A 16,521-nucleotide genomic window follows, 5' to 3' on the forward strand; every position below is an offset into this window, starting at 1 on the left:
TTTGAATCAGTTCTAATGAGGTGGATGAAACTGGAGCCTGTTATATAGAGTGAAGTAAGCCAGAAAGAAAAACACCAATGCAGTATACTAACGCATATATATGGAATTTAGAAAGATGGTAACAATAACCCTGTATACGAGACAGCAAAAGAGACACAGATGTATAGAACACTCTTTTGGACTCTGTGGGAGAGGGAGAGGGTGGGATGATTTGGGAGAATGGCATTGAAACATGTATAATATCATATATGAAACAAGTTGCCAGTCCAGGTTCAATGCATGGTACTGGATGCTTGGGGCTGGTGCACTGGGACGACCCAGAGGGATGGTATGGGGACGGAGGAGGGAGGAGGGTTCAGGATGGGGAACACGTGTATACCTGTGGCGGATTCATGTTGATATATGGTAAAACAAATACAATATTGTAAAATTAATAAATATAAAATATAAAAAAATAAATAAAATTAAAAAATAAACATTAAAAGGACAAATAATTTAAATAAAAAATAAGCAGATGACTTGAATAGGCACTTCACACACATACAAAAAAATTCATTGACCAAAAATGCATGGATTTTTTTCTGGGATTTCTATTCTGTTCTGTTGTTCTATATATCTCTTTTACCATAGTACTGTGCTTATTTTATTACTGTAGTTTTGTAGTATATTTCGATATCAATAATGTGATGGCAGCAACTTTGTTCTTTTTGTTCAAGATTGCTTTAGTTATTTACAGTCTTTCGCAATTCTATATTAATTTTAGAAAGTTTTTAAATTTCTGTGAAAAAGTCACCCATGAAACTGTACCTTTGGATCCACTTTCACATTTTGCCCACCCCCTACCACCACTATCACCTCTGATAACCACTAATCTGTTCTCTGAGTATGCTGCTGCTGCTAAGTCACTACAGTCGTGTCCGACTCTATTCGACTCCATAGACAGCAGCCCATCAGGCTCTGCCATCCCTAGGATTCTCCAGGCAAGAACACTGGAGTGGGTTGCCATTTCCTTCTCCAGTGCATGAAAGTGAAAAGTGAAAGTGAAGTCTCACAGTCGTGTCCGACTCATAGCGACCCCACGGACTGCAGCCTACCAGGCTTCTCCATCCATGGGATTTTCCAGGCAAGAGTACTGGAGTGGGGTGCCATTGTCTTCTCTGAGTATATGAATTGGCTTTTATTTTCTTTGCTTATTTGCTTTTTTTAGATCCCACATGTGGGTGAAATCATACAGTATTTTTCTTTCTCTATGTGTCACAATTCACTTAGCATAGTATCCTTAAGGTAAATCTATGAGGTTGTAAATGTCAGGATTTCATTTTTTTTATGGCTGAATAGTGTTTCATTGTATTTATACATACCACATTTTCTCTATCCATTCATCCATTGATGGACACATGTTTCCATATTTTGGCTTTTGTAAATAATGATGCAGTGAACATACAGAATGTATATATTAGTATCTTAGTGAATTAGTGTTTTTGTGTTCTTCAGATAAGCACCCAGAAGTAGAACAGCTGGGTCATGTGGTATTTCTATTGTTTTTTTTCTTTTTGAAAACTCTTCATACTGTTTTCCATAGTGGCTCCACAAATTTATAGTCCCACAAACAGTGTACTAGAGTTACCTTTTCTCCATATCATCACCAACACTTGTCATTTGTTGTCTTTTTAATAATAGTTATTTAAAGGTGTGAGGTGATATCTTATTCTGGTTTTGATTTGCATTTTCCTGATGATTAGATATTGAACATCTTTTCATGTGCCTGTGGGTCACCTGTATGTATGTCTTCTTTAGAAAAATGCCTGTTCAGATTCTTTGCCCATTTTTCAACTGGGTTGTTTAATTTTTTGTTTGTGGTTATGAGTCCTTCATATATTTTAGATATCAATCCCTTATCAGATATATGATTTGTAAATATTTTCTCTCATTTACTAGATTGCCTTTTCATTTTGATGATGGTTTTTACTTTGATGTAGTCCATTTGTTTATTTTTATTTCTATTAACTTTGCCTTTGGAGTCAAATCTAAAATAACATCACTAAAACCAATGTCATTATGGTTATTGCCTATGTTTTCTTCTAGGAACTTCATAGCTTCAAGTACTACATTTAAGTCTTTAGCACATTTTGAGCTAATTTTTGTGTATAGTGTAATGTAGTTGTCTAGTTTCATTCTTTTGCATGTGGCTATCCAGTTTTTCCAACACTATTTATTGAAGAGACTTGGTTGTTGTTGTTCAGTCATTCAGTTGATGTTCAACTCTTTGTGACCCATGGACAGCAGCATGCCAAACTTCCCTGTCCTTCACTATCTCCCAGAGTTTGCTCAAACTCATGTCCATTGAGTCAATGATGCCATCCAACCATCTCATCCTCTGTTGCCCCATTCTCCTCCTGCACTCAAACTTTCATGGCATTAGGGTCTTGTCCTTTCCTCCCTTTTGTAGATTAATTGTCCGCATATGTGTGGGTAAAACTGTTTGTGGTAGTCTTTTAAGACTCATTGTATCTCTGTGGTATCATTTGTAATTTCTCCTCTTTCATTTCTGGTATTATTTTTTTAGATCTTTTATTTATTTGATTAATCAAGCTAATGGCTTGTCAATTTTTTTTCCCCTAAGAACCCATTTGTAGTTTCATTGATCCTTTCCATTTTTTTCTCTATTTATTTTTTCTCTGGTCTTTATTATTTTCTTTTTTCTATTAATTTGGGGATTCATTTGTTCTTCTTCTAGTTCCTCTAGGTGTGAAGTTAGATTGTTTACTGCAGATTTTGTTTATTTCTTGAGGTAGGTCTGTATTACTGTGAAATTCCCTCTTAGAACAGCTTTTTATACATCTCATAGATTTTGGTATGTCATATTTCTGTTCTCATTTGTCTTTAGGTATTTTTTCTTATTTCTCCTTTGATTTCTTCGATGACTTATTTATTACTCAGTATCATGTTGTTTAATTTGCATGTTCTTTGTGGCTTTTCTCATGTTTTTTTCTTGTGATTGATTTCTAGTTTCATACCATTGTGGTTGAAGAGAATGAGTGATACGATTTCATTCCTCTTGAATCCACTGAGACTTGCTCTGTGACCCAAAATGTGATCTATTCTAGAGAATTTCCGTATGAGCTTGAGAAGAATGCATATTCTGCTGTTTGGGGTGAAATATTCTATATTTATCTATTAAGTTTATTTGATCGAATGTGTCCTTTAGAAAAAAATTTTTGAGGCCATGCTGTGGGGCATGTGGGATTCGAAAGCTTAGTTCCCTGATCAGGAATTGAACTCGAGCTCCCTGCAATGGAATCACAGACCACTGGACTACTAGGGAAATTCCTAATGTGTCCTTTTTTGGACAATGGATCCTTGTTGATTTTCTGTCTGGATCATGTAAATGGCATGTAAAAGTCCTCTTATACTATTATACTATTGCAAGCTTCTGATTTCTCCCTTTAAGTCCATTAATATTTGCTTTATATATCTTTATGCTTCAGTGGTTGGTGCATATACATTTGCAAATGGATATCTCTTCACTGGATTGACTCCTTTATTTTTATGTAGTGCCCTTCTTTGTCTTTTATTACAGAGGTTTTTTTAAGTCTATTTTGTCTGATATGAGTATAGATACTCTGGTGTTTTTGTTCCATTTTCATTTGCACAGAATAAATTTTTCCTTCCTTCACCTTCAGTCTATGTGTGTGTTTAGCTCTAAAATTAGTCTCTTGTAGGCAGCATATGCATGAATTTTTCTTTTTTTTTCATTCAGACACTGTACATCTTTTGAATGGTACATTTAGTCCATTATGTTTAAAGTAATTATTAAGAGGTATTTATTACCATTTTGTTTGTTTTCTCAATATTTTTCTGGTTCTTGTATGTCTTTTTGTCTTCTCTTTCCTTTCCCTGTGTTTTGATAGTTTTCTTTAGTGTTACGTCCAAATTCCTTTCTATTTTTCTTTTGTGCATTTACTATAAAGTTTTTCTTTGTGGTTACTGTGAGGTTTGCATATACTTAAACTAGAACACATTCCAAAGTTTTATCTTTTTATACCTCCTCAATATTTTATACTTTTGATGACATAGTTTCCATCTTATTATTTTCTGTATTACTTAACTAATTGCACTCTAGAGTTACCCTAGAGGAATAGTCCATCTTAGTTGCAACCATGAAGTTAAAAGATGCTTGCTCCTTTGAAGGAAAGCTATGACAAACCTAAACAGTGCATTCAAAAGCAGGGATTATCACTTTGTTGACAAAGGTCCATTTAGTCAAAGCTATGGTTTTTCCAGTAGTTATGTATGAATGTGAGAGTTGGAGCATGAAGAAGGCTGAGTGCTAAAGAATTGATGCTTTTGAATTGTAGTGCTAGAGAAAACTCTTGAGTCCCTTGGATAGCAAAGAGATCAGACAAGTCAATCCTAAAGAAAAGCAATCCTGAATACTCATTGGAAGGACTGATGCTGAAGCTTCAACACCTTGGTTACCTGATGTTAAGAGCCAACTCATTGGAAAAGACCCTGATACAGGGAAAGATTGAGGGCAGGAGGAGAAAGGGGTGACAAAGGATGAGATCGTTGGATGGGTATCACTGACTCAATGGACATGAGCTTGAGCAAACTCCAGGAAGCAGTGAAGAATGGGGAAGTCCAGCATGCTGCCGCCCATGGGGTTGCAAAGAGTAGGATTCAACATAGTGACTGAACAAGCAAGTTGACTTTATAATTGTTTGCATGTGGAACTAAAGCCTATGATCTCAAGTCTTCTATCTTGTACTCTGCTTGTCTTTATTTCTCCTAATGTAAGGCGCTTTTTCCATCTTAATGACCCAATAGGCAGCAGGATCCTCCCCAACTAGATTCTACTAGAATAAGCTTGGTGGGAGAATCTGCCATGTGACTTCTACTAAAGTCAGAATTTTCAGATCTGGAGCAGAAATGGGTAACAGTCAAGGATATTAGACAGATAAAAACTTCAAGTATAGTATTTCCAAAACAAAAAGCAGTTCATAAATCCTCAGAAATAATCATGTTCTAGGCTGGAGAATTGGAATATGCAAAGATATCTCAGTAAGAATCAGCCTGCTGTGTAGCTGGGGTACTATTGGAGGGGAGATATGGAAAATAAAGCTGGAGTGTCAGATAAAGGTCAAGTCATGGACTTGTACACTGTGCCCCAAATTTAAGATGATTGATGACACTATAAAGAGAGTCATATTTCTGTTCACAATTTTGCCTAGTGTTTAGTGAGCTAAAGCACATTACATCCCTCTGAGGCAAAACTTTTACTTAACCAAAACCCACACCTCTCTTACCTTCTTTTATTCGCCACCTTTGTATTTCCTTTATTAATCCATTAATTTCCTTCTATTGCCTCAGCCTCATCAACTCTGATGTCATACATTTGAACAAGCTCAAGGTGCACAAAAATAGCGGCAACTCAGAAAGTTTTCTTCTTGGCAGAGTGTAGCTGCTTCAGCTTTCTTTCTACCATTCTATCAAAGCTGAGGGCAGAAACTTCACCGAGCTAGCCAATCTATACTGAATCCTCTCACTTGAAATCTATTTGTCGTTTTATCCACAGAATTGCCTAGGAAGAAAATCTTTCTTGAGGCTTGTATAATGGTGGGAACTATTATGAAATAAATGGAACCCGTGGGGAAATTAATCTTTCAGCTGCATTAGAAATCCGCATTTGTGTTTTATGTATCTTTTCAAGGTCAGCCTGCTTCTACCTTATAATTAATATTCTAGAGTTTTGATCACATAGTGAATACCCATCACAGGAAAATTACGTCATTCTTTCTTTTGATATTTTTCTGTTCACATGCCAAACACTGCTGTGAAGCCTTCCCAAGGGAGTTCTGTTTCAGCTCCAAAATGTTGTTAACATAAGGCTGAGCCTGTACTGTGACCTTATTATGACAGCTTGTTCAAAACTACAAAAGACAAGGGATATGAAAAAGTTTAGAAACTGTGTCTGTTACATGCACACATGTTCTCCACAATATGTTAACTTTGGAAATGGTGGAGGATATAGTCTTAGAAGAAAAACAAAAGCAGTGAACCACTTCTGATTCTTCTCAGCCATTTCAATAGTCAGCAGCTCTCCAGAGTCCAAAATAAATTTGTTAAAATGCAGGGATGATAATCATTCAGATAGGATTCCATAGAAACTCTTCAGATGGATCCTTTAAAAATATTTAACCACTTGATTCAAATTATCCAACGTCTCAGATTATCTAAGTCTTAGTATGGAATTCTCTCCACCTAGGAAGATGAAACATCTCCTGTGTGACTCCATCTTGTGCTGTGGCTTGCAGAATTCAACGGTGGGCATAGAATATGTACATACTGTAACATTAAAATAAGAAGACAGACCCAGAATAATATGAAACATTTATAATGTGTTATATTAAAATTATATAAATGTTATTTCAAGTGGTGAAAAGTAAGAAACAATCAAATCACCCAACAATGGGAAATTATGATGTAAACTATGGCAAATTCATTTCATGAAATGTTATACAGTTGTTAGAAATGACATTAATAGAAGTTTATAATACCACATTGGAGAATCCCAGGGACAGAGGAGCCTAGTGGACTGCCGTCTATGGGGTCGCACAGAGTCAGACACGACTGAAGCGACTTAGCAGTAGCAGCAGCAGCATAATACCACAAGGACACATTTATAATGTAATAAAAAAGCAAGCCAGAAGTTGCATATTATTATGGTCACAGTTTTATAAATAAAAGGTATATAAGAAAATATTTTTAGATGTAATACAGATATTTTTAGTTTTTTCTAATTTTCCAATGTTCCCAGGTGTTCTTTAATGAGTATGAATTTTTATCATATAATCTTAAAAAATATTTGTGAAACCATACTTGAGGAGCAGTTTGTCAAAATCCTTTAATGATGAGGATGTCTATGTCTACAAATCAAACAATTTCATTCCTAGGTAAGTAATAGCCAAAAGAAATTTTCACAGTTGTGTGCAAGGATGCAAGTACAAATGTGTTCATGGTAGCATCAACTAGCCAACAAGAGAATAGAGAAAAAACTTTTTTTTTTTAAACAACAGTAAAATTGAGTGAACTGGAGCTGCATGTATCAACATAGGTAAATCTCAGAAGCATAACTGTAGCAAAAAAATATCGTTGCCAAAAATATATAAAGTATTATATTTTTATAAAGTTTAAAACACCCCAAAGAGTGCTATATATTGTTTATGTATGCTTATATCTGTAGTAAAAGTGTAAACTAAAAGAAATGCATGGATAGAGTAGATATCACATTCAAAGTGGTATATATCTCTCTCTAGGAGAGAGATAAGATTAAGTCAGAGAGAGATATATAGACTTCATCTGATGTTTTTATATTTAATTATATTTTTAAAAGAGATTAAAAACAAATATGGCAAAAATGGTAAGATTTGGCAAAGCTAGATGGTAGGAATTTGGGTCCTTATTATATATGATGATCCTTTGTAATGTGCTTGAAATACTTCATAATGCCAGAGAAAATAAGCTATATTTTAATATCTATAGAGTAAGTTAATTATATTAGGAAAATGTAGCAAATTTTCATATTATCTATACAATATAAGGCGATGGCACCCCACTCCAGTACCCTTGCCTGGAAAATCCCATGGACGGAGGAGCCTGATAGGCTGCAGTCCATGGGTCACAAAGAGTTGGACACGACTGAGCGATTTCCCTTTCACTTTTCACTTTCATGCATTGGAGAAGGAAATGGCAACCCACTCCAGTGTTCTTGCCTGGAGAATCCCAGGGACGGGGGAGCCTGGTGGGCCGCCATCTATGGGGTCGCACAGAGTCGGACACGACTGAAGTGACTTAGCAGTAGCAGCAGTATACATTATAAAGTTATTTTCATAAACGAAAAAATGTGAATATAAGAAGCTAAAAGTAGACCTGCTTAAAATATGTGTCTAAGTGGTCAGAAATGGAAGAAAACAGAACCACATATGTACACTATTAGAAAACCAAATAGTGAATTACAATTACTAGATAAAAAAATGTAGGCACCTAAGAAACCAGGAGTCTGAGCAGTTTTTTAGTTCAAGTAATGTTACTCAGAAAGTTGAATAGGGTGTTTATGAGTGCAGACTTTGTACTTGTATTCATACTATCAGGGTTTGAATGCTACCTCTACCACTTACTAGCTACTCATCTGAGGCAAGTTACATATTTTGATTGACCAATGTGATTTTATTTCTTCTTTTGTTAATTGCAGAAAATATGAATAATTATTTCATAAGCTAAATGTGAGGTGAGGGGCTTCCCTGACAGCCCAGAACAGATTGAATTTGTGTCCCCTGAGTCTCCTGCATTGCAGGCTGATTCTTTACCCACTGAGCCACCTGGAAAGGCCCCAGAGACTTGAGCCAGATACATTTTCAGTAAACAGAAAGGAGAGAGAAAAAAGACATTAAGAAACACAAAAATTAAAAAGAACATTTTCCAGAGAGAAATAAGAATGAATTCATTTCCTGGCTTTCTGATTTTCAGCTCCACTACAATACACACTATGAACCTCACCTTGGGATCCTTGAGATCCTCTGTATCTCATTATAGAGTCCCCTCCTTTGCTGGTGTAAAAAGTACTGTTCTTTGTAGCCAAAATAACCTTGATTGGAACTCTACTGAAATTCAAATATATTCATTCAAGAGAAAAAGTGATTCAAATTTACAGAAAAGAGGTGATCTTTAGATAAACATTCAATGAATAGTGAATGATCAAGTAAAAATCTGATCAAAGTGTAACTCTTACAATATTAATTTCCATGTGAGAGGAGAATTCAGTGCAAAGGTGTACCGAAGGTGTAATGTAAGGCATTAAAGTACTTTGCAGTAGGTCCCATGCCTTAAACTTTTCTCATTACTCTAAGTTCTGAAAACACAGTGGTTGCTCAGTAAATACTATTGATGTCAACACTCTAAATCTCTTGCTTTTTTTTTCTTTTTAAATTACATGTTTGTTTTTTCTCTAGAGGATGAGATATGCTTTGATATTTTTCACAACACAAAATATTAACCCAAATGTCACTAGCATAGCACAGCAATTATTACCAAAAGTATTTTCATTCTGCTGGTTTGTGGTTTTTTTTTTCCCCAGTGAGGTATAATTCTACCTAAAACTGAGGTGAGTGTAGAGTTAAGTCATGATGAGAACTTTAAAAAAAATCGACAAACTTCTCTGAATATGAAGAGTAAAAGAAGCCTGAAAAATTGCTTCCTCAGAGGCTGAAAAAATAATTCTGGAAAGTCACAGTATATTTTCCAAGAGGGAGAAAACGGGGAGAAAAACCCAATAGGTTTATCATAAAGATAGACGTGGAGTGCCAAAGGATATTTATTCTAAAGATACAGAACATTATGAAATAGCCAATAAAATATGAATGCAAATTTTCTGAGTTTCAGTCTGAAACATGGCAATAAAAACTTGGCTCACTGAACATTATTTTCCATAATCCATCCAGATGTGAAAATGTGGAAAACATACAATAAATTTCTTTTTTACATGTTGAATCTTTCATGTTAATCTAAACTCTGATTTCCCAAGAGCATCAGAAGTCTTCCCTGTCTCATATTTATCTCTGCTTACTAGCTCCACATTAACCAGAGAACATAAATAATTACCCATTGCTAAGAAAGTAACACTTTGCATCATTAGATAGTAGAAAACACAGCTTCTTTAAAACATTCTAAAAATGTAGACATGCTAATAAAATTGCCTTTTGTTTCATAAGTTTATTTTATTATAGCCTCTGACTTCCAGGAACATGACTCATTTGGATGAAAAAAAAAAAAGTGATATACCAACCTACTATGTTATCTTTTGGGTACAGCATTTTGTTTGCTTTTACCAACCTGTCATGCTTATCTTGATTGGGTTGATTGGGTACATTGAAATGAAAGCCCAGGCTGTGTATTGCTTTATCCAGAACTCTAAAGTGTACTCTTGCTCTCTTACAGCATGATGGTTAAAAAAGCAAATGCTTCATAATCAGCACTCTGACCCTCAACAAAATACATTTAAAAGCTTCTTGAGAAGTGGTGTTAGGCAAATTCCAAGTATGACTAGCACTTAGGGTTAGTAGAGTAGAAAGATTTTAAAGCTTTCTCTTTTATCAAATCTTTGCCTATAAACAGAAACGGCCTTTCTTGCCTTCTAGAAGACAATCGAAGAAAAAAGAAATTTTATTTAGATAAAAAGTACAGGAGCCAGAGCTTGCTTCAGCAAGTTTTAAAGACTTTCTTTTCCATCAAATAACCCCTAAAGTATCATATTCTTGTTAGTTTCCCAGGCAAAAGCAAGAAATATGCTATTAAAAAATTTATAGCTGAGTAAACCAAGTCCCAAAGCACAATAAAAAATACAGCAAGAGGAACAATAAGTTTTCATACTCTTACTTTATGAAATAAGTTTATTTCAGGTTATTTTCAGGCTTTCTTTAAAATAAAATGTGAATGTGATTTGTGACCAGAATTGATACAAATTATGCTTCCATTCTTTCTCTGTCCCAGCTGTAACATTACTCCATAGGTTGCCTTCAATAGAAAATTCTTAGTTATTTTTCTAAAATCTAAAACTTAATTAGGTTTTTAAGGGCTTTATGTTTCTAACCAGAGCTATAGACTTTTTCCTAATAAAATATTAATTTATTGCATTTTAAATTTCCTCAGAATATCCCTGATGGAGGTTGTCACATATGAAGATTTAACTCCTCAAAGTTAGCCTCCCAGGAGTCAACTGAAGGCAGCATGTTTATTTATGCCGTCTCCTTCTACGTACCAGGCTTTGTCAAAGACCAGTTGAATCAAGTAAAATAATTTCTTAATAATTAAAGAACACCATAAATTATAAAAAGCACTATTTGCTTAAAAACTTTTTAGATAATTTATACTTAATAGAAGTCACATAATTTCAAAACTGTTAAACATCTGTTTCAAAGCCAGGAAGATTTCAGTTCCCAGAGTTTCTGTAGCAAAAACTGTATCTAGTAAAAATGCTTTGAATTTGGTAAATCTTGGGTCTGATTTCAACTATAGATAATTCAGCTATAGACAGTTTAAAGTATAGAAAACATAGAACAACTGAGAATATTGTCAAGTGCTGCCTTCCTGAAAACATTACCAAAGCAACATTTGATAAGACAAAAGAGAGTATTTTTTTAACCATAGTAAAGGAGGACAAAATAGTAATATTTAAAGAGGATTAGATTCTGGCTTAATAAAGTCTTTCAATTTATAGGCTTGGCTAGGATTGGGTAAGAATCATGATAATGCTAGTCTAGTATTGATGGACATCAATAAGGTAAGCCTTTCCAAGCAGGTTCAAATACTCTTAGGAGTAAACGGTCATTAGAAGCTAGCTACTGAAATTAAAATTTCAGAGTTCTTTGTAAAGTGTCTTTGTTTTATTGCAACAGGCATGCTTATTCACATATATTTTCTATGGCTGCTTTTACACTGTAAGGGCAGAGTTGAGTAATTGCAGCAAAGATGACATGGCCTAAGCACCTAAAATATTTATTGACTCTTCACAGAAAAAATTTGCTGACTACTGTTATAATAAATACTGTCAATGCTCTACCTAGATTCCCTTTCTTTACCACCTCTGTGTGCCCCTCCCTTGACTTTGGTGTGCTTTTGCCTTCTTCTGAAGACTTGAAGATTTGGAGGACTGCTCTGAAGCTGTTGGAATCAATCAACCACAAAGGTGGTTGGAAATGACAGGGAGGTTACCTTTCCCCCATCCCCCAACAGCTCTCAGCCAATGACTAACTGGTATGGGATTGTGAAAGCAGCTCCCTTACCTCAAGCTGGGATACATTCTGAGGGGTAGTTTATACTTCATGTATATGTTAGTCACTCAGTTGTGTCTCATCTTTGGGACTCCATGAACTATAGCCTGCTAGGCTCCTCTGTCCATGGAATTCTCCAGGGAAGAATACTAGCTTGCTTTGCCATTCCCTTCTCCAGGGAATCTTTCCTACTCATGATCTTTCCTACTCAGGGATTTCCTGCTTTGCAGGAGAGCCACCAGGGAAGCAGTTTTATACTTCTGAGTCTTCTCTACTGGAGATGGCTTATCTTTTACCTGCTACCTCAGTATTTTGCAATGCTGTAGAGATGGCAAAATTGAGGTTTTTTTTTGAATGTCACTATCTTCCTTCTTTACAAAAATCAAACAAAAACAAAATTGTAAAAAGGCAAAGGCTAAATGGAGTACAAACTGAAAAAATGTTTCCATTACGTAGAAAACAGGATGTCACACTGTAAAGCCTCCTCTTAGCACACTTGCTCATAATTTGCTGTTAAACCATCGAATGGCCATGATGGGATGAACTAGGGATGTTTCATCTCTCCAGTTTGATTCACTCAGCAGTTCTTGACCATCCAATATACCAGGTCCTATGTCAACTGGAAAAGGTCAGTTTTCATTCCAATTCCAAAGAAAGGCAATGCCAAAGAATGCTCAAACTACAACACAATTGCACTCATCTCACATGCTAGTAAAGGAATGCTCAAAATTCTCCAAGCCAGGCTTCAGCAATACATGAATGGTGAACTTCCAGACGTTCAAGCTGGTTTTAGAAAAGGCAGAGGAACCAGAGGTCAAATTGCCAACATCCGCTGGATCATGGAAAAAGCAAGAGAGTTCTAGAAAAACCTCTATTTCTGCTTTATTGACTATGCCAAAGCCTTTGACTGTGTGGATCAAAATAAACTGTGAAAAATCCTGAAACAGATGGCAATACCAGACCATCTGACTTGCCTTTTGAGAAACCTATATGCAGGTCAGGAAGCAACAGTTAGAACCTGACATGGAACAACATACTGGTTCCAAATAGGAAAAGGAGTACATCAAGGCTATATATTGTCACCCTGCTTATTTAATTTATATGCAGAGTACATCATGAGAAACGCTGGACTGGAAGAAGCACAAGCTGGAATCAAGATTGCTAGGAGAAATATCAATAACCTCAGATATGCAGATGACACCACCCTTATGGCAGAAAGTGAAGAGGAACTAAAAAGCCTCTTGATGAAAATGAAAGAGGAGAGTGAAAAAGTTGGCTTAAAACTCAACATTCAGAAAACTAAGACCATGGCATCTGGTCCTACCACTTCATGGGAAATAGATGGGGAAACAGTGGAAACAGTGTCAGACTTTATTTGTGGGGGCTCCAAAATCACTGCAGATGGTGATTGCAGCCATGAAATTAAAAGACGTTTAATCCTTGGAAGGAATGTTATGACCAACCTAGATAGCATATTGAAAAGCAGAGATATTACTTTGCCAACAAAGGTCCGTCTAGTCAAGGCTATGGTTTTTTCAATGGTCATGTATGGATGTGAGAGTTGGACTTTGAAGAAAGCTGAGCACCCAAGAATTGATGCTTTTAAACTGTGGTGTTGGAGAAGACTTTTGAGAGTCCCTTAGACTGCAAGGAGATCCAACCAGTCCATCCTAAAGGAGATCAGTCCTGGGTGTTCATTGGAAGGACTGATGCCGAAGCTGAAACTCCAGTACTTTGGCCACCTCATGCGAAGAGTTGACTCATTGGAAAAGACCCTGATGCTGGGAGGGATTGAGGGAAGGAGGAGAAGGGGACGACAGAGGATGAGATGGCTGGATGGCATCACTGACTCAATGGACATGAGTTTGGGTGAACTCTGTGAGTTGGTGATGGACAGGGAGGCCTGGCATGCTGTGATTCATGGGGTTGCAAAGAGTCGGACACGACTGAGTGACTGAACTGACTGATGTCAACTGCTGAGAACACATTGAATTTAAGATAACGTAGGCCTTGAAATGTTTACACTTTTGTTAGGTGTTTCTAATTTCCTATGCCATCAGAGCAGGGAGTGGATCTCCTATTATTTTTCAGATTTTCTGAATGCCAAGCATAGCAATGGATTGAATAAGTACTTGTTAAATGTAAAAGACCCTGATGTTGGAAAAGATTAAGAGCAGGAGGAAAAGGGGGCAACAGAGGATAAGATGGTTGGATATCATCATCAACTCAATGGATTTGAGTTTATGCAAACTCCAGGAGATGGTAAAGGACAGGGAAGCCTGGCATGCTACAGTCCATGGGGTTGCAAAGAGTTAGACACAACTGAGTGACTGAACAACAACAAATGTAATTACAGTTCATCCTTCTCAAGAATGGAAATCTATCCAGCCAGGGATACATGCTGCTGCTGCTGCTGCTAAGTCACTTCAGTGGTGTCCAACTCTGTGCAACCCCACAGACGGCAGCCCACCAGGCTCCCCTGTCCCTGGGATTCTCCAGGCAAGAACAATGGAGTGGGTTGCCACATATATAATTGCTAGGAAAGAAATTATTGACACATAACCTAGCATGATACAGTGTCACCAGGAGTGGGCTCCAGGCTGAGCTCCTGAAGTCTAGACTCCTGGTTTCTACTCTATTAGTAATTCCCTAGGTCACCCTGGACAATCCATCTCATTCTCTAAGCTTCAAAGTCTTCAATTATAAAAAAAGAGGCCAGACTAGATTATACTTAAGGTTCATTCCAGTTCTGAAATTCTGATTCCTCTGAACTCTCTGATTACTTAGCAATGCCTGACTTCTCATGAACTAATAGACTTCTTTCAGGACTCAATACAATAGTATTACAAGAATTGAACTGTGGAATTTTAAAATGTGATAAACTTTCTTTTTGAGTAAGAGCCTATATTTCCCTTGATTTATTCTATCTACAGTCTCAGGCATGAAAATATTTCCCCAATATTTCATTCATAGCTTTCAGTCTTTTATAAAAACAGGTTTGCAATAAATTCTGAAGAATATCTGCTACATATTTTCTGACTCACATTTCTAGACAAAACCAACTTCCAATCAATGCCATTTTTTTTTAATTTTAGAAAATTGCCTTATTTAATCATTTCAAGCCATTTTTCAGATTTTTATATTTTTAACACACTTAAGCTTGTAACGTTTTTTCTAACCACTCCAATTCTTTCCTAGGTCCTCAGACTTTAATAAGAGTATTATTAAAATTTGTAGGAAATTAAATCAAAAATAGCTTCTGTTCCAAAAATGAACATAAAACTTTGCTAGGGCTGCCCAGGTGGCACCAGCAGTAAAGAACCTGCCTGCCAATGCAGGCAGATGTAAGAGACACAGGTTCAAATCCTGGTTTAGGAAGATATCCTGGAGGAGGGCATGGCAGCCCACTCTAGTATTCTTGCCTGAAGAATCCCCAGAGACAGAGGAGCCTGGCAGGCTACAGAGTCCATAGGTTTGCAGAGTCAGACACAACTGAGGCAACTTAGCACACAACCACAAAAAAAGCAAGAACTATTTCTATTTATTATTTTGATGCAAATAATTGATTATTGTTGACTCAGAGACAATTGTAAACATGTAGTTGGATATTCACCTTATTCCAATTTTTTATCAGAAGTAATTTTTAAGTCATCTAAAACAATTCATGCATAAAAATTTTACATTCTTCATGTCTTCCTTCCTTTTCCCCACCTCTGAAACTGTACCTCTCTGCAATGCCTTTCTCCAATGGAAAGAAGTAACTTTCTTACCAGTAGTTTTGATCCCTATATTATTTACATATTGTCTTAAAATGTACTGGACGTCTAGCACTTGACCTGATGCTAGACACTGAGAATATAGAGGAAGAGGAGAGGGATGATTTCCCAGAACAATTGCTAAATTGCATTTTGAAGAATAAAATTTCAAGAAAGAGGACAGAGGCTTGAAAGCAAGAAAACATCATACATTCAAGAGTCTGCAAGTGCTCTAGGATGGCTAAAGTATAGCGTCCTCTATTAAACATAGTAGGACTAATCAAACGTAGAAAGTGTATGATCTGTCTAAGTAACATTACTGTTTTCCACAGTTGGCTCTACTACAGGGCTATTTATTCAGGTTCTGATGAAAGAAAATAAATTTTTAGAAAAATTTAACTGTCATCCATTTCTATTTTTCACTTTCTTCACAGACTTTAATTTATCATCTAACACCATCATTCAGCTCTCCAGTCTCCTTGGGTCCTGTATCAGTTGTCACTGGGTAAATAGGGATCAATTGCAAACTGGGCCCAAGGTCAGTTTACATTAAAATTCTGGCATTCAGCATTTATGGATTTAGAAAGTCTAAAAGCTAAGCTAAAGAGATGAAAAATTGGCTTCAAACCAAAATACAAATCTCAAAATCAGCAATGTGTGTTGTGGAGTCCTGGGTATAAAATCCCTTAAGACTGTCTTTAGAAGAAAACATATGAATTTTAAAAATAATAATTTTATACTTTCTTTAAAGATAAAAAAGTAAATAACATATTTGATATAAACAAAAGTGAGGGAAAATTGCCTTTTTAAAAGCAAGATTACCTGATGTACTCCCACCTCTGACCCTCATGAGGTACTTAATAAACCAAAAATAAACATAAAGAAAAATAATGATACCTCTATGGACATCTGTATCTTGAATGGCATTACAAATACCCATT

This window comes from Bos indicus x Bos taurus, chromosome 3, assembly GCF_003369695.1.
Source record: "Bos indicus x Bos taurus breed Angus x Brahman F1 hybrid chromosome 3, Bos_hybrid_MaternalHap_v2.0, whole genome shotgun sequence".
Taxonomy (NCBI): domain Eukaryota; kingdom Metazoa; phylum Chordata; class Mammalia; order Artiodactyla; family Bovidae; genus Bos; species Bos indicus x Bos taurus.